This window comes from Dermacentor silvarum, chromosome 11 (assembly GCF_013339745.2).
Source record: "Dermacentor silvarum isolate Dsil-2018 chromosome 11, BIME_Dsil_1.4, whole genome shotgun sequence".
In the NCBI taxonomy this organism is placed as follows: Eukaryota; Metazoa; Arthropoda; class Arachnida; order Ixodida; family Ixodidae; genus Dermacentor; species Dermacentor silvarum.
Genome location: NC_051164.1, coordinates 35,419,834 through 35,440,209, shown reverse-complemented (window position 1 = coordinate 35,440,209; position 20,376 = coordinate 35,419,834).

The following is a 20,376-nucleotide window of genomic DNA, read 5'->3' as shown; positions in this document are numbered from 1 at the left end:
GAGAGCACTATTTTTGCTTTTCGAAGTATCGTGGCGTATAGCCCTATCCTCTCGTGGGCAAATACGAAGTAGGCGCGCGATTGTCTTTCACGTGCAGCAGTGAGTTTCACAGGTGAAGAGTCCGGCCATTACAGAGTGAAAAAACTGGTATTTTCAAACGTGACGGGATGTTCTAGATGTTATACGTCAAAGTTTCTGTCTACGTAATCATTTGGCGCACTTGAGGCGTGTATCTGACAGGGCTGCAAGTAAGAGTAAGGGGCCAGGGAATGTAGGCGATTGTTTCATTAAGGTCTCTGAAGACATACGGAGGGAGGGATAGACCTCGGTCGCGGAAAATAAATTTTACGTTAGCATTGTTCACTTTAACGTCTTTACCAGCCATCTGAATATTGTGAGTGCCCGGTCAAGATATTTTTGACATTTACCGTTAATACTTAGAGTATCCTAAATTTCAAAGAGAACCTGATGTGGTAATTGATGAACTAACATTTCGGTCACGAGAGGGCATCGGGTAATAGGAGGAAGCTTTATGTCGAGGCGAACTTCAATTTGCCAATTCATATACGCATAAAACGCTGAAATACTTTTTTTCTCAGACAGCTGCATTTGCCTGCATAAAGCTGCTAGCATATTTTGCTTTTAAATCATATTTTTGCACAGTTATTGTATAAAATTTGTAAGCATCCGCGAATAAATTAACGAAGTTTACGAATCTGTAACTGCACTAAGCACAGATATTGCAGCTATCCCAGCTTCTTCTGTTTGAGCATCTCGAGGGGACAAGTATGGTACACAAGTGTACCACTTACGGGATACTGTTCCATTGTTTACGAGCACTTTGTGAAAGTCACGTTCACAATTTAGTGGTATATTTCAAAGTGGTGTATATTAAATCAGTTCGGTCCACTTTTACAGATTTATAATCCTAATATAGTATGTTATTTTTATTTTCCAATTTTTGAAATATTTTCCTAAATATAGACAACGTAAGTGAAAAGCTGCTTAAACCAGACAATAATACACTGTAACATTTTTCTTTTAAATGCAGCAACCCTGATCAAAATTGGTGCAGTGGTTGCCGAGCAAAGCGATTTCTCATCCCTCCCCCTTTTCTATGAATTTAGATAGAAGCCCCGAGCTTTAACTTTCTCTTAAGAAGAAAGGCGTTTCGCCTCCCCACCTACCCCTCAAACTAGAACAGGAGCACCGATACTGGACCATGCGGCTGGGCAAGCAATGTCCAGCGGTTTCACCCCATAATTAGAAACGTTCCCTACAATGACATTCTTATAGCGCAGCTTTTATCAAGCGCGCATGATCGCTGCGACTTCTCCAATAGCGCTTTGTGTCACTGGCAGATTTCTGAGCAGTGCTTTCATGCCGAACACAAGGTGAAATGCACCGTCACCGAAAAAAAAAGCTTTCACAATGTCTTTTCATTAAGATGACGATATAAACAAATATCCGAAGGGCACTGCATCGGCCTGTTTACTTGCTGTGAAACAAATAGACTTCACTAGCCGTGCATAATTGCTATGTTCGGACATGTGCATAAATATTTAGGTAAAGGAATACACGTATTCAATAGTAACCCGGGCACTTGCCATAAAATTCTGTTGGTTTAATCCTTGAACATATTACAAAGCGGGACATGGTTCTCAATAACGCAACAGGGATGGGGGCTCCTATGGACGAAAAGGTCAAAGCGGACTTTTCGCGATATTGGATTTGCCGACCCGAACGTAGATCAACTAGCCGATGTCGGCCCCGTGTAGAGTCATCCAATCTCGCTGCCCGATTCATCTTACGCAACATCGGCTTTGTTGGCCACGTGCAGGCTCGAGGGCATAAATCCCGGTCATACATCGACCATGTTTGTACGTTGGTTTATTAGGACTCCGTGCAAGTAGCGAACCTCCTGGAGGAGCTTTACTACGAGGTGTCAACAGGACTTAAGACCCACGATGTGGGTTACTTATGACAGCTTCTTGCAACTCATATTATTAACGCATAAATTGTAGCAGGAAAACCAAAACGTACGTGTTGGGCCTTACGTAAGCGAGCGGATAAATTCGCCTTTGTTGTATGGTCGTCGGACAATGTCGCAGGACAGAGCACACAATCTGCGATTGCAACCTCATTGCACGCCGCAGGACAGCACTAATGATGGCGCCATCTGAATCAGGATTTACACGTCGAGCTACAACGTACACTTGGGCCATGAACAATTGTAGCCTGAGAGCATCCCGCTATTAAGGCGCTCTTTACACTTTTGCGAGATTCAACACGATACTTTATTCTATGTGTTGTGGTATGTGTATGTTAAAGGGCATGTGTTCCATGTGGGAAAAACGAGAACAAGATGAAAGCAGGAGCCAATGTTTCCACAACGTTTCGAGGCGACATACGTCGCCTATAAGCGTACTGATAACGCACTAGCTTTTGTACTGCAAAGTGTCTGCATAGAACCCATCTGCCGTGGGTCGGGGGCATTCACAGTGCATAACGGCCAAACAAAAGCATAGCTGCGATAATAAATCAGCGCACACCACGATACAAATGACAGGCTGCCACATTGAAAAGGCCGAGCATGCATTCCAGTTTAAAATTTGATCCGCGAATGCCACGATTCTCTCCTAATTTATAATAAATGAGAGCTGCTCCTTTTTTTCTTCGTCTTGTTCGTTTTTCTGCTTTGAATTGAAGATGAATTACTATCTTGCCATAAACGCGATTGAGTGCTACAGGCAAGATCGAGGCAAAACATTTGCATCGAGGAACGTCGAGATGAAGTATAGCTGTGTACCCACACGGCATTCCTAGCATTTTCAAATTGCTGTTATCAATCTTGTATGTCCAATGTGTGTGTACTGTTTTAGAGCGAAGCTGTTACCCTCTAGATTGCCGGCTTTTTCGTGCCCGCGTCCATTAGCAAAAATGTGGGCCGATCCCGGAGGTAGTGAAATACCCGGCAGACCCGCGGCGGAGGAGAAGCAGGCTCAGGCACACGCCAAAGGGAAGCGAAAAGTGCCTGCATTCTTTGAAATCACGCATACAACATACAGAACAACATTCTTTTCAATATAGAACAACCACAAAACAAGCATCAGAACCACATAATTTATTATAAGGTACTCCTGGGGCGCTATAGCGTAAAATGATTCCAAACTGTTTTGATTCCAATTTCTGCAATCAGCCTCTAGGATTGGTCAAAACATTTTCGGGCCACTCCCAACTTCGCTTGGCTGTCACGCGACGTCACGAAAACCGCGATAGCTCCCCATTTGATATAACGTGTAAACACTGATTATGCATGATTAAACCACACTAAAGAAAAATAAGCAGTGCTGATTCGACGCCTTTTCATCATTAGCGCTCTGGTATTGCTCCAATGCTTTCTGGCTACGCCCACTTAGCCTGTCTGTCACGCGACTTCACAAAACCACGAAAACTCACCACATCAAAGTGACGTGTAGGCGAAAAAAAATCATTAATATGCCGAACAAAACTGAAAATTTTTTTGAATAGCCAAGGACTGCCCCGTTCCACAAGGAATAGAAGATGGCTGCCCGCCTATCGCTCAGGCCCTCGCTACTCGCGCCTGCCGTTGAGCATGCATTTATTTGCGCATGATAAACCTTTTTGCGTGGCAGTAAAATGTTATCGAGCCCTTTTGGCATGCATGCGACACCGCTCTGCCAACTCTTCCGTGCTGAGGATCCGTTTTAGGGGCATTCTTATCCTTCCATTGCACGCCGCCACGATTTTCGACCAGCCACCGCGAGCTAAGTATAAGGCGATTAAGCGGACCAATCGGAGAAGCCGGCACCACCCTCTTCATGCGGTTATCTACTTTCACTGTGCTGGCTCAGCCCCATCGAAACCCTCTCCACTAGAGCGTGCTCCTCGCCTCTTGTCAGCCAATTAGATAAGAAAAACCACTGAGTGTAGACAATGTTATTGGTTTTGAAAGCGAACAAAGGTGACCTCCTATAAACGAGGAGAGTGTATGATTGGGTTGTTCAGACAACGCTGCGGGTCACCGCCCGTTGCTTGCGTCGGTGTTGACGTAAATTTGACGTCAGGAGTTTGGAATCAAAACAGTTTGGAATCGTTTTACGTTATAGCGCCCCTGATAACAGCGCGAAGCACGCAGCGTTTCGCGCATACATTTCCCGGTAAGGCGCATACATTTCTCGGCAAGCTGCCGCGGCGACGGCATCTTGAGAGGTGGGGATTGACGTCACTAGTCTTTCGTATATAAATGAACCAGCCTATCAACTGATTTCATTGCTGCTGCAGCACCGCTATGGGGAGGGATAGCACAGTTAGAACGCGCGAGGAGCGGCGTAAATAGGAGAAGCGGCAAAGGGAAAAAGAAACCAGAATACGACTAGCGGTGGCGTGCTGCCAAAATTACCAGTACTCGCATTAATACCATTTCTCTATATTACCAGTACTGCCATTATTCTATGTTACCATTATTACCAATACTCTAAAACAATAAAGCAACGCAAACGCCCCCCCCCCCCCCCCCCCCCCCCCAGCAGTTCTAGTGGCGCTTTGCAATAACTTCACGAGACATCCACTGTCGCAGAGGCGGGATAGCGAGTATTTTTTAAGGCCCATTGCCCGCGCTTGATTAGACGTAAAACAGCTACATGCACTGCTCTTCGACGGCACATCTCTATAGCACTAAGTTTTTGTTTTTTGTTTCGCAAAAGGCAGTCATAACCTAAACAAACGCAAATAGGTCTACGCTTTTCATTGTCAAATGTCACCGTCGTAATAAAAGGAATCCGCGGTGATGTGGAGGGATTAAAGAGCAGGAGTTTCTGGGCGAGCGCCTGCACAATTATTCGATCAAAAAAGGCATCAATCCGGAAACCAATCGACATAGCTAGGCGATTCAGGCACACCTTTATTGCGGGAACAAAATGTGAGTATAACTTTCAAATTAAAGCATGATTGAAAAGCAGCTCTATGAATCGTGGGGTCCGTGGGACCTCTCGTGCTATTTCTGCGGTGTACTTTAGCTTGTCCAAACAATTGTCCTTTGACAGTGAAACGTGAAACACCTTATTGAAGGCAAAACTTTAAATCTTCGCTGATGAATCTTGCTTCGACGTTTGTCAGGCGATGCGTTAAGCAGATCATATTAAAAGCCAATAAAACTATAAAATCAGGTCAGAATGTCGGAAACCGAGCTGTCACAATGCAGTGACCTAGCTCTCCAAGGGATGCTCGGTGCTGGGTCATGTTATGCTAACGTAACGGCATTAAGTAAGCAGGTTTCGTAATTACGCGAAAATGACGCCTCCTACGTCAGTTCTTAATGTAATGCTGGATGGCTTCGTGGACAGTTTTAAGCCCACGGAATATCACAACGCGATTTCTTGAAACCAAAGCAGCTGAAATGGATAGGTGAACGCCATACAGTGGGTATGATGTTCTGAATATGAGCACGAAGTCACCGGTTTCATTCACGTCATTTTGTCGCGCTCTCGTTTGAGTGGAGGCAGACTCCAAAAACGTTTGCGCGATGCAGTTTGGATCTGCACCTGGCGACCATATATTATGGACCACGATATCTGAGAAAAATCTGAATATCTCCGCAGCCTGTCAACGCAGCCTGGTATTTGCATTACGGGCCTCGACCAGAATATGCTAGCAGCATGGTCGTATACAGTTTTACTGGCTACTGCTGCAGGCTGCCCGGGAAGTCAACGTTTTCTGAGATCCCGTGGTTCGCAAACGTTTGTCGCCGGATGTACGCATACGAAAACGAGCTGGTTCAAATTATTCTTAAACGCCCCGCTACTGCGTCTCGATAGCGTGTGTATTAGTTTAAGAGTGTAGACCCCATGTGGGTTATTTGCTTTAATTAGGAGGTTTGCAGTTTCTTCTGGAATATCCGCGTTATTACGATGACAAGAGTGCAGATAAGAACAATAGGTGTCATTGTTCGGCGCCCGCGGCTCTTCGAGTGCTTAAAAAATTTCTCAGTTTCACTAAGGAAGATTTGGCCGAGTGAGCCAGCGTAGATTGGTTGAAATGAAATACAGCTGTCTGGTTGTCTTGTGACAGCTCTGCATTAATTTCGATGTTTCAGTTGCCCAACTGCTTCAGCGGAAAAACATGCAGCGACGTTTTCTATTTCGTCGGCAAATGCTATATGTACAAGTACCACGGAAAAGGTGCCGATGCTCGTTGCTAAAGTTGGTGACAAGCAACTGAGACTGGCCAGCACGAAGCTGTAGCACAGTCCTAGCCCCACAAACACCTTGCGTCAGTAGATGCGATAAGTTACTTTCTGCTACCACTTGACCTTCGCACATTCCACCGCACATCACTTCGACTAGGACACTGGCTCGTCGAGAAAGCGTAACAGTTTCGGCGGAAACACGAAGGGCGTCGTCACGTCGCTTGCCGTCGTACTCGTCGATCGCTCGGTCGGCTAAGTAGCCTATTAGTATTAGCGAAAGTATAATGGTTTTCCTGAATTGGCAGTACTTTCTGCGTGCATTGTCTTCGGCTATATGCATACATTACGCGGCAGATAAGTTTCAGTATACACGCAACTTAGTGACTTCCATAACAATGTAAGTTTTTAATCGCACTCGTCACCTGTGGCGCTACATGGGAATTACAAAAAAAAGCATTAAGAGGGGCTTTCCCTTTTATTATCCGCCATTGATTTGGGATTGTGCTTCCTAATAACAGAAGCACCATGTGACTACAAATTACATCAAGGGCTTCGAGAAACACAGGATCGTGTCATTCCTGTCAAGCAGGCCATCTGGTTAAAGAAACGGGGGGGGGGGGGGGGGGGGATGAACGAACGAAAGAAAAAAGAAGGAAGAAAGACCTCCAGAAGATCAAACATCTCAAGATGAATGTCGACGCACAGGGGAATAAAATTGACGCTATTTAGAGCCACATCGTATTGCCAGCTCTCTAAAGCATCATGTGAGATGTGCTTACTGCGGCTATACGTGCTCCTTCCTCGCGCTTACTTTTGGACAGGCAGCCCCATATAGCGGTGGCGCCATGATGTCCGTATATGGCGTATATCTGAGTATACATGACGTAAGGTCGATTCCATTCAGCACAGTAGAAATTTTAAAGATTTTTTTTTTCTTGTCATTGAAAAGCGGCCCATTCCATGTGGCTCATACCCCGTGACCAAAAGGATATCGTGGCCAAAATGCCCGTTGGCTGAGAAGTGAAGATACGACATGATTTAAAGTCACGTAGGTCTGCCTGGTTCAGTCTTTGCTAAACGTCTGCTTGGCTGTAAGTTCTAATGCTTTGCGGAAGGTTGGTCAAGCCCTAAACATTTTATATGTTTGGATTCACAGTGACATGACCATCACTGCACGGTAACTTTAAGCACACAATCAGGTATAAGACTATGGGCCGCAAAGAATGAATTTTAATTTGGGTGGAAAGATGAGCACGCGATACGTACGCTGCACCTCGCCGATGTAGCCTACGTTTTCTCTCGGCTAGGCAGTGTCAGTGTTGCCAAGATGACCATTGGGGTGTCGGTATGGCAGAGACGAAGGGTATTGCTTCGAAAGTATTCTTATTGTCGTTGCTTCTAATACTCAGCTGTATAGTCTATCAAGAAGAGATCGAATAAATATTAGGAAATATTCTAATTAGAGGATACGCCCATAAACGTACACAACCATTAAAACAGGCCTGGTTTGCATTCTGCCTGACGCAGCCCAGATTTGAACCAGACAGCACTGTTGCTAAACGCTAATAACGGGTCTCAGTTCACGCATTCGCATTACTTCCAGCGGCTATTTTCCTTTCCACATTTCTCTTTTCCTGTGTGAATATCACTGCTAATGTCCTCACGACAACAGTTTGGTTATTACCGAGCTCTTGAACATGTGCTCTGCTTAGAAACATACTTCGAATTTGATACCTGGTCAGAGCTCGAGCTCACTGTACGGCACAAGTAATTCGGCCCTGTGCCCTTTTGTACTCGTACATCACTCTTTATTTGCGGCTCCACTAAAAGAGAGTCTTCCAGTTCGTCAGATAAACACATTCATGGTCAACACCTTTGCATGTTTTCTTCGTGTTATTCCGAAAGCTCAAGCGCTCGCCCCTAGTACAGCGACAGAGCACATATTTGAGACTGCTCAGTAGCGCTTCAGCATTGATAGTGGCAATGCCAATAGGATGCGACGTTTTGTTTTGTCCTCGTGATTGGTTGGCACTCCAGACGCGTTTTGACGTCATGAGTTTTGCGCCGTTTCAGCACCACGGGCGTAATCAACCATGAAACGGCGTCACGGCTTTGTGGAGACTCGTAGCGTTTTTAAAGCTATATTTAAGCAATTGGTCTAATGACGGATTCATTGCGTCGACAAACATGTGGTACCTGAGCCGCAGTACTCGCGCCACGAGAAGAGTCGGAGGCTGAAGTGTTTCGTTCGCTCACTGCTCTGGAGCTTTATCCCCACAAGAAAGTAAAAGAAAAAAGAGCCAGCATATAATCAAGTGTTCGCAAAATTCGAGTGACAGTCGTGAACACGAAACATTTCGTTTTCTCCTTTGTCATTCGTTCATAAGACCGCAACCGCCCGTACGTGGCTTCCCGAATGTATAATGTCACCCATCTCGATGCTGTTACCATGCGCTTATGAAAGCGGTGGATTGTAGCTCTATAGTCACGTGTTGCAAGAGTTTCTTGTCAGTTATGTAGGGAGTAAAAAAGTGCTCTCCGTTTCGCGCAGCTCATAATCGAGTTCTCCGTATAGGATATGTGTACGTAATTCCAGGTTCTATTTCACCTGCATGTTTGCCAACCGGTTATTATCCCAAATGGTTACCATCGCGGCGTCGCGAGTTCGTAAAGCGTAAGTTATATATGCGGACTAACAGCAGATGCTAATTATGCCTATAGTCTGTACAGACCAATTACGGCGCGTTTCCGGAAAAACGATGTGCCTTTCATTGCTCGCCACAGAATCCAAGGAGACACTGGCAAGACTAACTCGACATGCAGGCTGAATTGCGGCCGTTAACTATATCGCGATTGAATGCTCGGTAATGCTGCAGAAGCTTGTGCTACACCACGTATAAGGACAAAGGCTTCATTAATATATAATAAGGCTTCATAAAAAAAAACGCAGATAACGCCGGATTGCCTATAACTGAGAATCAAATTAGCAACTGCTGAATAACTCGTCTGGTAGAATTTAGCAAGGGAAGACAAGTGCATGTAATATATAGGCGTGCAGAAAAGTACATAAAGCGTGAATCGCCGATCCTATCGGCAAAATTGCCTACACATGAGAAGTGGGATTGATTCCTTTGAAAGCGAGTGGGCTGCCTAGATTGTAAATGAAATTGGGCAACCCCGTTTTTTTAAGTTCCCTTTGAATAAGGTAGAAATATTCATTGACAAAATTATAAAAGAATAGAACGTGAAATATTTTGCACATACTCTTTACGTCTACAGATAGCCTAAGCGTATAATTTTTGCTTCGAGGAGCTTGACACCTAATAATTATAACTTATTTGCGGAATCTACTAAATCGTTCATAGTGGCATTTTTAGCACTCTAGTGCGAGGTTGCATTTGTTGATCACTCAGCCAAAAGTGTTAGTAAATTACTACTTTAGGAATACCTGTTTACTCAGATAACAATTTGTTGCTGTTTGACAAGAATGTACTGTGTAAGGATTCAAATAAATGTGACCAAGTTTTCCAATATTTACAGCGAAGCTGTATGTGGCTAGGTTTTGGCGCATCGCGTCCGCGGACAACACGACGCGTAGGACAACAATTACAAAGAAGTGGTCCGATCCTGGTGTAGTGCAGAAAGGGCCCAAGCTCAATGACATGTACCCCTGTGGGATCGGAATCCCGTAACGCGCCCTTAACTACCCTTGTCACACGTGGGACCCAAAGAGACATAAAAAATGCGCAGGAGCGATGAACGCTGTCGCCCAAACGCTAGTCTATGACGACGTGTGTCGAAGCGTCAGTGATAAAACGTAATGGTCTACCAACCAATAGCTGTGTCTCATCCTCTTTTGACATATCCGGTTCCCTAGTGACGTCATCAGTTGCCCCTTTGACTCGCTATGGGTAAGACCCGTGTCGCTTGCTCCGAACAGGAAGAGCGCGTCTTCGAGGAGCGCCGGCGTGCTCAGCAGCGCGAATGGATGCGAAAGCGACGAGAAGTCGAACGCGCAGCGGCCCGACGTGATGCGGGAAATGGTGGAAGGTGGTTTGAATCTAGTCGCCTAAACTCACTTTCACTCGCACATACAGCATACGGCAGGCGGCGACGCAACGAAGTTAGGTGTTGTGTCTTTTCAGCTATTTAACATAACAACCAAATTAAAAAAAAGTTTAAACATTGTAGCGGCGTAACCAAGAGTGGCGCCAAAGTCAGAAGACGAGGATTTTACGTGTCGAGGTGTAGTCGGGCTCGACAGTCATCCTTGTTTGTAATATCGTTGCCTTTCTTGTAACTAGTGCAACTACATCTTTATATATGACTTCCACAAGGTAACAAATTAGGTGGAACTGCGGGGTACCCACGAGAGACAAAAAGAACTGAGCTCCGCAGTGGTCGTCACCTCGGACTGGACAACATGACGGGCGAAACAGGACCCGAAATGGCGCGGCCCACAACCACGCCGACGGTTGTCATGGCTCATCCGCGGGATCCAGGAACGTTCTGCGGCAATGACCATCTCGACGTGGAAGACTAAATTGCCACGTATGAGCGTGTAAGTGCCTACACGTTGCGCAACAATGTAATTAAACGACACCAACAACTTCGCTCGTCTTTCATCTTCTCATAGTGGAAGGGCTCTGAATTTTCTTGCATGTAGAAAATTTTTTTTTATTTTTGTGTGGTTCATACGCATAGAAAATACAACAGTTCCGCGTTCTCTATACTTTGTGAGTTTCGTTTGTTAATTGAATGTTCTTGATAAAACAAAAATAGCGTGCACATAAATCATCCATTCTTATAATGTGTGGTTGTCACGGTGAAATTATAAATTGTAGGAAATGTGTCATATTTCCTTCTGTAAACGTATATTTTGCTAGGTCTGTAAAAGCTGCCCTGTACTATTGGAGGTTGGAAAATCTGAAAGAATGTTCGTAGGGTGTAAATCCGGATTATTAATTCGTCTGGGAAGATATTCATTGCTGGATGAAACCACGCTTGATATGCAAATGTGTTCTGAGTGCATTTTTCCATAATGAATTGTAGTGTTGGGTACATGCATGGGCTTTACTAACGGCTTTTAGAAAGTATATTGGTGCATGGATGTGTGTTATAAATACTGCAATGGTGTAATGACAGTGAAGACATAGGCAGTAGAATGTCTGGAGAGCTAATGAGCAGTGAACTCTTTATTTGGGCAAACTCCTTGTCTGCAAAAATCCGCTACACTAGGGGCAAAATCAACAAGTGCTTTCTTCCGTCGTCGAATCAAATCGCATGGCCATCTCGCTGTCCATTCCAAGACATAGAAACACGCTAATCAGTGCACTCTTACGAGACGCACGCGTTTTCAACATGTTATTATGCCTTCGAGGTGAACGGTAACCTCGGCACTGCTGTTTCATTTTGAGCCCAGACATAAATGTGTTAATGGGAATGGCGGCTGTGCGCACGGCTGAATTATACCTTGTGAATTGCGTTCTATTTAACCAGTATTACAGTTTGCGCAGTTCTTTTAGGCAATATCAATATTCCCTGTTATGACATTTTTTTTGTAAGTTCTCACTAAAAAAAAAGTTCAGCTGTATGCTTCCTCTAATTATACATACGGTAAACGTTACTCTGACGAGCTTGGAAGTCCTGTGCAATTTATCTTGTTCAGGAAGAATACAGAATAATTGTCATCAATCATGTGGGAACTTCCTGGACTGAAAACTCTGGGCTTACTATAGCTTCCTGTCAGGAACGGTGCGGCGCGCAAGCTACTACGCACAGGTCGTTCCTCACAGAAAAGTTCCGGGTGCGCTGCGACAACGAAAGGAATGCACGTAAGATTGATGACGATTATTGTGCGACACGACGAAATTGTAAAGCTGCAAGTAATTTAGAGAGGAAAGAAACAGTAAACACATTTTTTAGTGTTCGCTCACACGCTGAGGTGAATTCACATACATGTGTTGGTTTTCATAACCATTTTCATTATTACTATTGCCTCGGTAATTTTTTTCCACGGACGTGCACACACGCTCTCAGTCTTGTACCTTTCCTTGTCAGAAATCTTATAGCATCTTCTAAAAATACAGAAACGTAAGACATTGGGCTGGTTTGTTTAGCATAGACTGTGAAGCTGTAAAGCACAGAAAGATGTAGTGACCAACTGTTGATATATAATATGCGACAACGCCGTTTAAACAGAGCGATGGTACGTCACATTCTTAACTTGGCTAAGGATACCGCCTAGTTGAATTGTTTTGGCGGTTTGGCTAGTTGTTGTGTCCCTTGTTTGCAGTAAGTTACGTGGATATCTGCACCTACCATGCGTGCACACGTGTATTGAAAATTGACACACGTGCATGGCTCAGCTTCAGCACTGCCTTGTTCTTCACCGTAAATACAACGTGACCATAGCTACGTTCTGTCGCGCGGAGTTCATGGAAATGGCCTAAGAGTTCAAGAGAAACTGAGAGCAGCTTGTGTTAGGGTAAACCGTCCGAAAATTGCCCGCCTTTATAAGAAGGCTGACCTGACAGCTGATGCAACAGAAAACGTACTCAACAAATCTTGACAGCGCGCCTTCAGTGGTCTTGATATACCGTTGTTCTCGGGCAACCACATTGTTGCAATGTGTTTTACACAGCAATGCCACCACGGCCGGTGAGTAAAACGAAGAGGTCTATTAAAGCCATGACCTTAATTGCACACGAGTCATCGCGCACGTGGTTCGACATCCATGAAGCCAAGCTCACGGCGTCAGTAGAGCAGTGTGAAAAACATAACCATAATGGTGCGGCAAATATGGCATCTGCACCCAAATTTTCTGAAGTAGGTGAAGCGTCTCTACACTTGGGCCTGTCTATAGACAAGCTATGAACTTATGAATGCATAACTCGATACATGCAGCAACTTTACCTGCCTATACAAATCTCTTGCGCAATGCAACTGTCCTCAAGAGTGCAAGACTAGCCTTTGACACTTGTCTATACGGTGAGGAGGCAAAATAATTAATACTTGGTGCATTAGGTGCCACATTTACTATCAGTGTACATTCGAGAAGGGTCTTTCTAACAAAATGAGTCACTTTAGTTTGTAAAAAAATGGCCAGAATGCGTTTCCCTCGTTTTAATGTTCGCCTCCGGAAATACGGTATCGAATTACATTATACTTAAAAACCGGCTACAGTGCTACTGCACACCACCCACTGACATAATGATGTGCGTAGAACGCGTCCTGATCAGTTTCTTTTTGTTTCAATTCATGTTAATAGTACACGATGACTTTGACGATGGCTACCAGAGTCTTGGAATCAAAATTGTTCCAGATATTGCTACATAGGCTATTGGTCCAACTATTCCATGAATTGCTTCAATAAAGCTCGTTTTTGGTTGACTGAAAAAATTACTCTGACGTTCTGCATGTTATCGTTTAGTCGATCTTGTCACGGACTGCTGTAGAGTTCATCAATTTATCCCTCAACATAATTTACTCTTCCTTGCTGAACACTGAACTTACATTACAACCGCAAGTAACAAGCACGTCACCTATGATCTTCATGGTATCGCGAGCCACATGCCATTAGTGGCGGCCTTTTAAGTCCCCCAAGGTATTTCACGTTCTCTCTCCTAAGGTAAGGTATGGGGCCCAAAAGAAAGGCCTGTGCTAAACTTTCTCTTATAACACACACGTCTTTTGGATCCGTTTACAAGATAATCGGATATCTTCCATGGGCCACTGCCCAAATTTGAAAGAAATAAGCCCGAGTGACCGCGTAACCCTTGGGGTCTTGCATAACTCAATGTTGAACTCTCTTCACTGTGACGTCCGACATTATCCCGTTAGTCTCGTTATTACGCCGAGCAGGTTTTTTTTTTCAACAAGGAGCATGCATATGTTATTTCTTTGAGATAATCTTCACGAGGAGAGGAGAACAAAACGAAAGAAAATTGATCATGAAGAAACAAGGGCAGCATTTCATGGCTTTTCCTCGACGATAATGATCTCGCAGAATTTTTAGGAGACTGGTTTGGTTCCTCAAGTTTCTGCCCTCTTGTAATTTCACCTTCGTGGAATTATGGTGGAATGTAGGAGTAATCAAGGTGCGTCCCTTGCACTTGATTCCGCTTGAAGTAACCCAGTGTGAACGCAGGGAGCGGTCGATATGCTGGATATTGTTGCGCAGTACATAATAAATCGTGGCGGCGTCGTGGGACATTTCCTTCAAACTGCGCTCGCTTCGACCTTTCTCAAGTTCCTGTTTTTGATGGTAAGCTTGTGTTTCTCATGATGTAAAGTTCATTCACTTTTTATACATTGGCGCTGCGATTTTGTGTGCAGTACGACACACAATACTTGTCTCTTCGTATGTGAAATTGTGTCTTCAACGTTTTTGAACTCATTTTGTCTGTGAAACTTAATTATTTCCAGCGTCACTGTCAGCTTTTACGAGCATGCAATTTTGAAAAAAGAATCGGCCACTCAATTTCGGCGCTATATCGTACAACTGCATTACAAACAGTTAAGTATGAGTGAAGTTCACGTGCTTTGCATACTTCAAGGTTGTTTGGCGTGGACCGATTGTGCATTACTTGAGAAGAGGCAAAACAATCTTAGCTTATCCGCAGGAGGGTTTATCACGGCAACAATTGCACTGAGCCCCTAGTCTTCACGATGCATCCACACGAAACACTTTGCTGAGCTGTAAGGCCGTAACGGATGACAGTCTTTGGGACCGTAAACCATGAGTGAGTGCATTTACTCTTTCAAACACTACAGAAGCACACCCATATCAGTGGTGTCAGTTACACCACTAGAGAAGTGGCTATAACCTCTACTAGCCCGGCAAAAATCTCGTAGCAATATGACTAATGGAAATCTTTCACGCAGAAATACTTGCAGTGGACGCTGTGCTGCTGGAGTAAACGCCGTGATTCCGTTATTTTTGGGGCTTCCAAGTCCACAAATTCCATCAGCTCTTTTTTTTTCTTTTTTGCTGGATAACCTTTCGGTCTCATTACATGCGACGTTGAATACCTACATTAACTCTTGCTCATGGTCGTCCATAGACAAACGAAGACCCGCAGCGCTTTTCCAGAAGCTATGTCTTTGCGCTGCTAAGGTCGAGGTCGCTGATTCGATGTTGCTCGCGGCGGCGGCAATTGGATTGGGGCGGAATGCAAAACCTCTCATTTATTTACAATTAGGATCACGTTAAAGAAGCGTTTGTGGTCAAAATTATTCCGGAGCCCTCTACAACGGCTTGCTTTATAATATCGCCATTTTCGCGCATGAAATGCCAGAATTTATATTTTCCTTTAAAATAGGTTTAAATTATAAAATATTTCCCTAAAAACACACCCACAAGAATTACCTATGCCAGTTTTTTCGTGGCATCTCTCGAAAAATAGTTTCTTTCGTTCACGCAGTATTGGTTCGCAGTTTTACCGTGCAGCGAGATTTCTATTCTGAGCATTTACATTATTATCCCCTCTGCATATCAATCGCTCTAAGCCGGCAGACATTCCTGCCTTCGCTCTTAGCTACTAGTGGCGGCACCGCTATGCGGCCTGGTACTGTGCGAGACTGAGTGTCTGGAGGAAATGCTTGAGTGAGCCGCGAGTAGAGGCAACATTGTGCATTATGCAAGAGCCGTCGCTCGGCCTATTTACGGGCTCGTTGCCTCAGCGGTGCTCCTGCCTTTTCGTGGTAGCTTCGGGCACCTTCCGGCCCAGCAGACTCCAGCATTATTAACTTGGCGTCCTGCTGCGTATGCAGGTTGGCGCGACGCGTCCGATCCCTGTAAGGCAACAGAATCCCGCAGGAGTTCCTTGGTGCGGTGTTGCGTTACGGTCGCCTGTTCACTTAGCGACGGCTGTATCTAGCGACGGTGATATTTAGCCCCGATGTCACCTTAAAAGCAAGAACCAAGTGTCTGAGACAATCACAAGGGAAGCTCTTGGAAGAAGTGGCACAGGAGTAGACGACGCATAAGGCTAGACGACAGTACAGCTGCCTGTGTTATTACAGCAACGCTATCAGCCTCTAGTTGGCCGGGATTTTTCCGTGGCGGCGTGCCTAATGAGGGCTGATCCCGGAAACAGCGCAAGGAAGCGGGGAGCGCAGAGTCGGGTGCTTCTCCAAAAGGCATCACAACACGTCGTCAGGTGACATCATCGCTCGATGATTACGTCATCACGTGACTTTTGATGTGATTACGTGATCATGTCAAACGTGACGTCGCCACTCGGTCGCAAGGGTTTTGGAATACCTATCGGAGGTTAAGGCCGGATTTTTCGCTTCATGGGCCACATAATGCTTTCGCGTTTATCAAGCATACCACCCTCAGCAGTTGTAGTGGCAGTTTTCCGCAACTTCGCTGGACATGCACTTTCGCACGGCCGGGATGGCGAGTCAATTTTTGTTTAGTGTAACTATGGTCAATTCCTTTGTCCTCCTCTTCAATGCCACGGACCCACTGCATTGGCTTCGCACTTCACTCTGAAAAGGCAGCTCGCACTTTGCGGTGACCAACGCCATTACCGATGCCTCGCCACTTTCACGTGGCAGTGAACCCAGGCTTTGAGAAGAGGTAATTCTTCCTAGTAAGGTCTGGAACCGATATTGTCGTGGACGCGCGCACGCGTAATCATGCGGCTATTTTCATATTTCGCGCGTTTTCTTTATGATGTGGAAAAAAAATATTTGCGCGAGAAAGAACACACTGAAAACAACTGAATCTCATGTTTTCAAACACAATTATACTTTTCATCAAAATTCTGCGCCTTCAATTCAATAATGAAAACCGTTCGTTACATAATCTCAGCTAAATATGGATAGCTTAAGTATGAAAAAGAAATCCTCCTGGTGCGGTACGTCACTGCTGACAGGATACCATTGCTTGCGTCCTCGTATATTCTATATTTTATTTTTAGAACTAGGCTAGCGTTAGATGGGGCAGCCTGTATATTTCTGTGGATTTGCGTACATAGTATCCCAGCTATCATGCACCAACTTAAAAAAAGAAAGGTGAACCTTGTATTGTGGATCGAACCAAGTCTACGTTTTTAGTAGCAAGATGTAAAACCATTCAGCATTTTTGTGTAGTTCTTAATTAAGTAGCTTGTAAGGGTTATTAGCTAATTGTTAATTACTACTCTCATGGCACACATTCAGAAACGAAAGTCAACGTCAATTGTTTTCGGCACGCAATTCTTCGGCACCTGGCTCTTAACTATAGGTCTGGCGTTTAGCTAGGTAAATCATAGGGTAATTATTGTCAGTATTTTTTATGTGCGCACTCGTAACTCGTGTTATCCTTCGGTAGCGTCATTCACGAGACCCTCCCAGGCAAGTCTGCGAGGAAGACTAGAAAAATGGCAGCAGGAATAGATGAGATACCTTATAATTCATAAATCACCGATCGTGGTTTTACCTTCCCAAGAACGCCAACGGGCAAACCCCTTTGATGTTGGTTGTGCGGGCGTCCGCTAAGTTTAGTTTCTTATTTTAAGTCAGAATTGCAAACATCGGGCGGAATTCATATAACTTTATGTTCGTAAGTGCTCGTTGCCACTGGTCGGCCACTTTCGGTAATAGTATGTGTAGCATCATGATTAGCTGCAGTGTAGCGCTAAAGCGTTTTCATAAATACGGGTCCCGGTTCTTTGAAGTCTACTGGGGCTTTTTTGCATGTTGAATTTGCCGCTTAACTTTACTGTAAAGTTTCGAAGCCTAAGTGAATAATTCATTTGCGATGCGTGATGCGCCTTGGCTCTTATTTTAAGTAAAAGCCACGTGGATTCGTTTTCGACAGAGCAGGACGGAATAATTTCGTTTTGTGTCCTACTGCGTGCTATGCATAAACAAGTGGGACTTGAACAAGTTTAACTATCAACTACTGCATGTAGTATTTGATAGTTAACGTTCTAGACGCTGCAGCGCCTAGAACGTTTCGTCCAAAGAGAATAATCCAATAACGCGTCCAGATACTTCAAATTCAAGCAAAGATTTCGATTTGGTTTCGAAAGCCACTATAAAAGGCGCTGCACGGTACCATGTGAGCATTCAAGAAACGTGCTCCTCAGAAAAAAAAACAGAAAAAAAAGAGTGAGAAGAGAGTTTATAGATACCGCTTGAGCGCGGACAAGTAGAATCGAATTCAAACGAGCACGGATTTCGATGTAGATTACCGATGGCTCTGGCTTGAGCCTTATCGAAGTATTTCTATTCGTGCACCCTGATCACGTAGACGATAGTTATGTTGGAAAGTAGCTGGCTTGTATCCGCCATCCAAGAAACGAACAGTTCGTAGTGCTCAACATGTCTTGTTCACTCGCACTTTTTTTTACTGCCTTCAACATCGAGCATTAATGTGCTGCTCTGGGGATGCGGTACCTTTGATGAGTCTCACGCAAAACTCACTTTTGCAGCTTGTCTATTATTTTCGCCGATACTAGGTGTGATAGTGGTCACTGTAGTCATCAGATCTTTAATACTGGAAAAGAAAGACAGACACACAGACAATGAACTTTATTTATACTAGAAACAGAGTGAAAAAAAGTTTGTAGTTTCGGGCAGATACTCGAGGTAAGAATACATAAATTAAAATTGCAATGTGCCTTTAAGGGACTGCCAACTGGCCAGAATGTGTTGTGAGTCGCTGATGGAAATGAAATGACCGTGATTTATAGTGAGAGAATCCAGAACGCTGTTCGCGATTTAAGTACGAACTATAATTTTAAATTGGTAAATTGAGTAAGTGGTGCAGAATGGCGGTGAAGTCTTGGCACTTCGGATGTAGTATAGGAGATTACTTTACGTAAGTCGGATGTTGTTAAGTACAGCATACTTATTGCTTAAAATTAAAGTTAGTTTTATTAGGCTTTTGAGCTATAATCTATGTGTATTAGGAACTAAAAAAAACAGCCGACTAACGAGCGACGCTCCCTTCTTGGTAGGAGTGAAGCGGCAGAGTGAGCAGAACTGTTCAATCTATCGCGGCGCAGACGAGCGCTGTTACACGCGCGCGAGTTTGCGAGTTAGCACCCCGAGTTCTGTGGTCTCAGTGAGATATAAAATGATATCGACGAATTGTGCCGTGAATTAGGGGCAGCACTTTAATACTGACACTAATGGCACATCCGGCCTAGCTACCACTTAACTTCGCTTGGCTAAAAAAAAAAAGCCTGGCCCATGCGGCCAGCAAAACCATGGCCTTCGATGTCGGTTTGTGTTACTTGGAGAGAGCCGTCGCTGGGGCGTAGATTGGGACACCACTCATTAGTGCAAAATTATTTCAGCGCCTAATAAAACATGTGAACCGCAGAAATATCAGCTTGATAAACGAAATATTACTCTTTTAGAGCTAAAGCCGCACTTGTCGTGAGCTTCCCACCAATGCCAGCATATGATCGCTCTCGCGCTTACCTATCACTGTTCCCGGCATGTTTCTTGAGCACGACTACATCCTCAATACGGATCGAAAAATGGTAACAAAATATCGGGAATACATGCAACATTGCCGCATGACTGACCGCTCGAGGCACTTTGCATGTATTCGCGGGCATTTTTCGCGCTCGGAGAAACACTTTTATGTTGCACGCATTGAGCAACAGAACGCGGTATCGGGAGTTTTTCATGCTGCTCTACGATTTTATCATTGCCACTGTTCATCTAAGTATAATAGTTGAGAAGTTGGTAAATAAATAGGACGAATTATGGAATTAGGCGGAATGCAAACAAATAACCTTAGTATGTCCAAGCGACGGCAAACATTAGCTTGGTTCTGTCCACCTACGTGGCATTTGCATATTTAAAATTTTGGAGCATGATAGTTGGGACACCCTGTATAGAAAGCGACTGCCGCGCGAATTTACTGCAGCTTCTGAAGAAGGTCAGTCCACCAACCGGCAATGTGGGCAAGAGAGAGAGAAACAGTAATTAAGACTCCTATTTTTATTCATCTTAAATAACAACTGTATAAACTATAACGTTTAGGTGACTCGCGACAAACTTTCCATTTAACTTACCAAAGTGTATTGTTGCGATGGAGAGCGTTGCCGATACGGTATGAGTAACTAAATTTTATTTATCGATTTAGGCGGCATGCTGCAATTGCAGTATTGAAGGTAGCCAATACGCAAAGCATAACATTTTTCAGGAAATTTCCG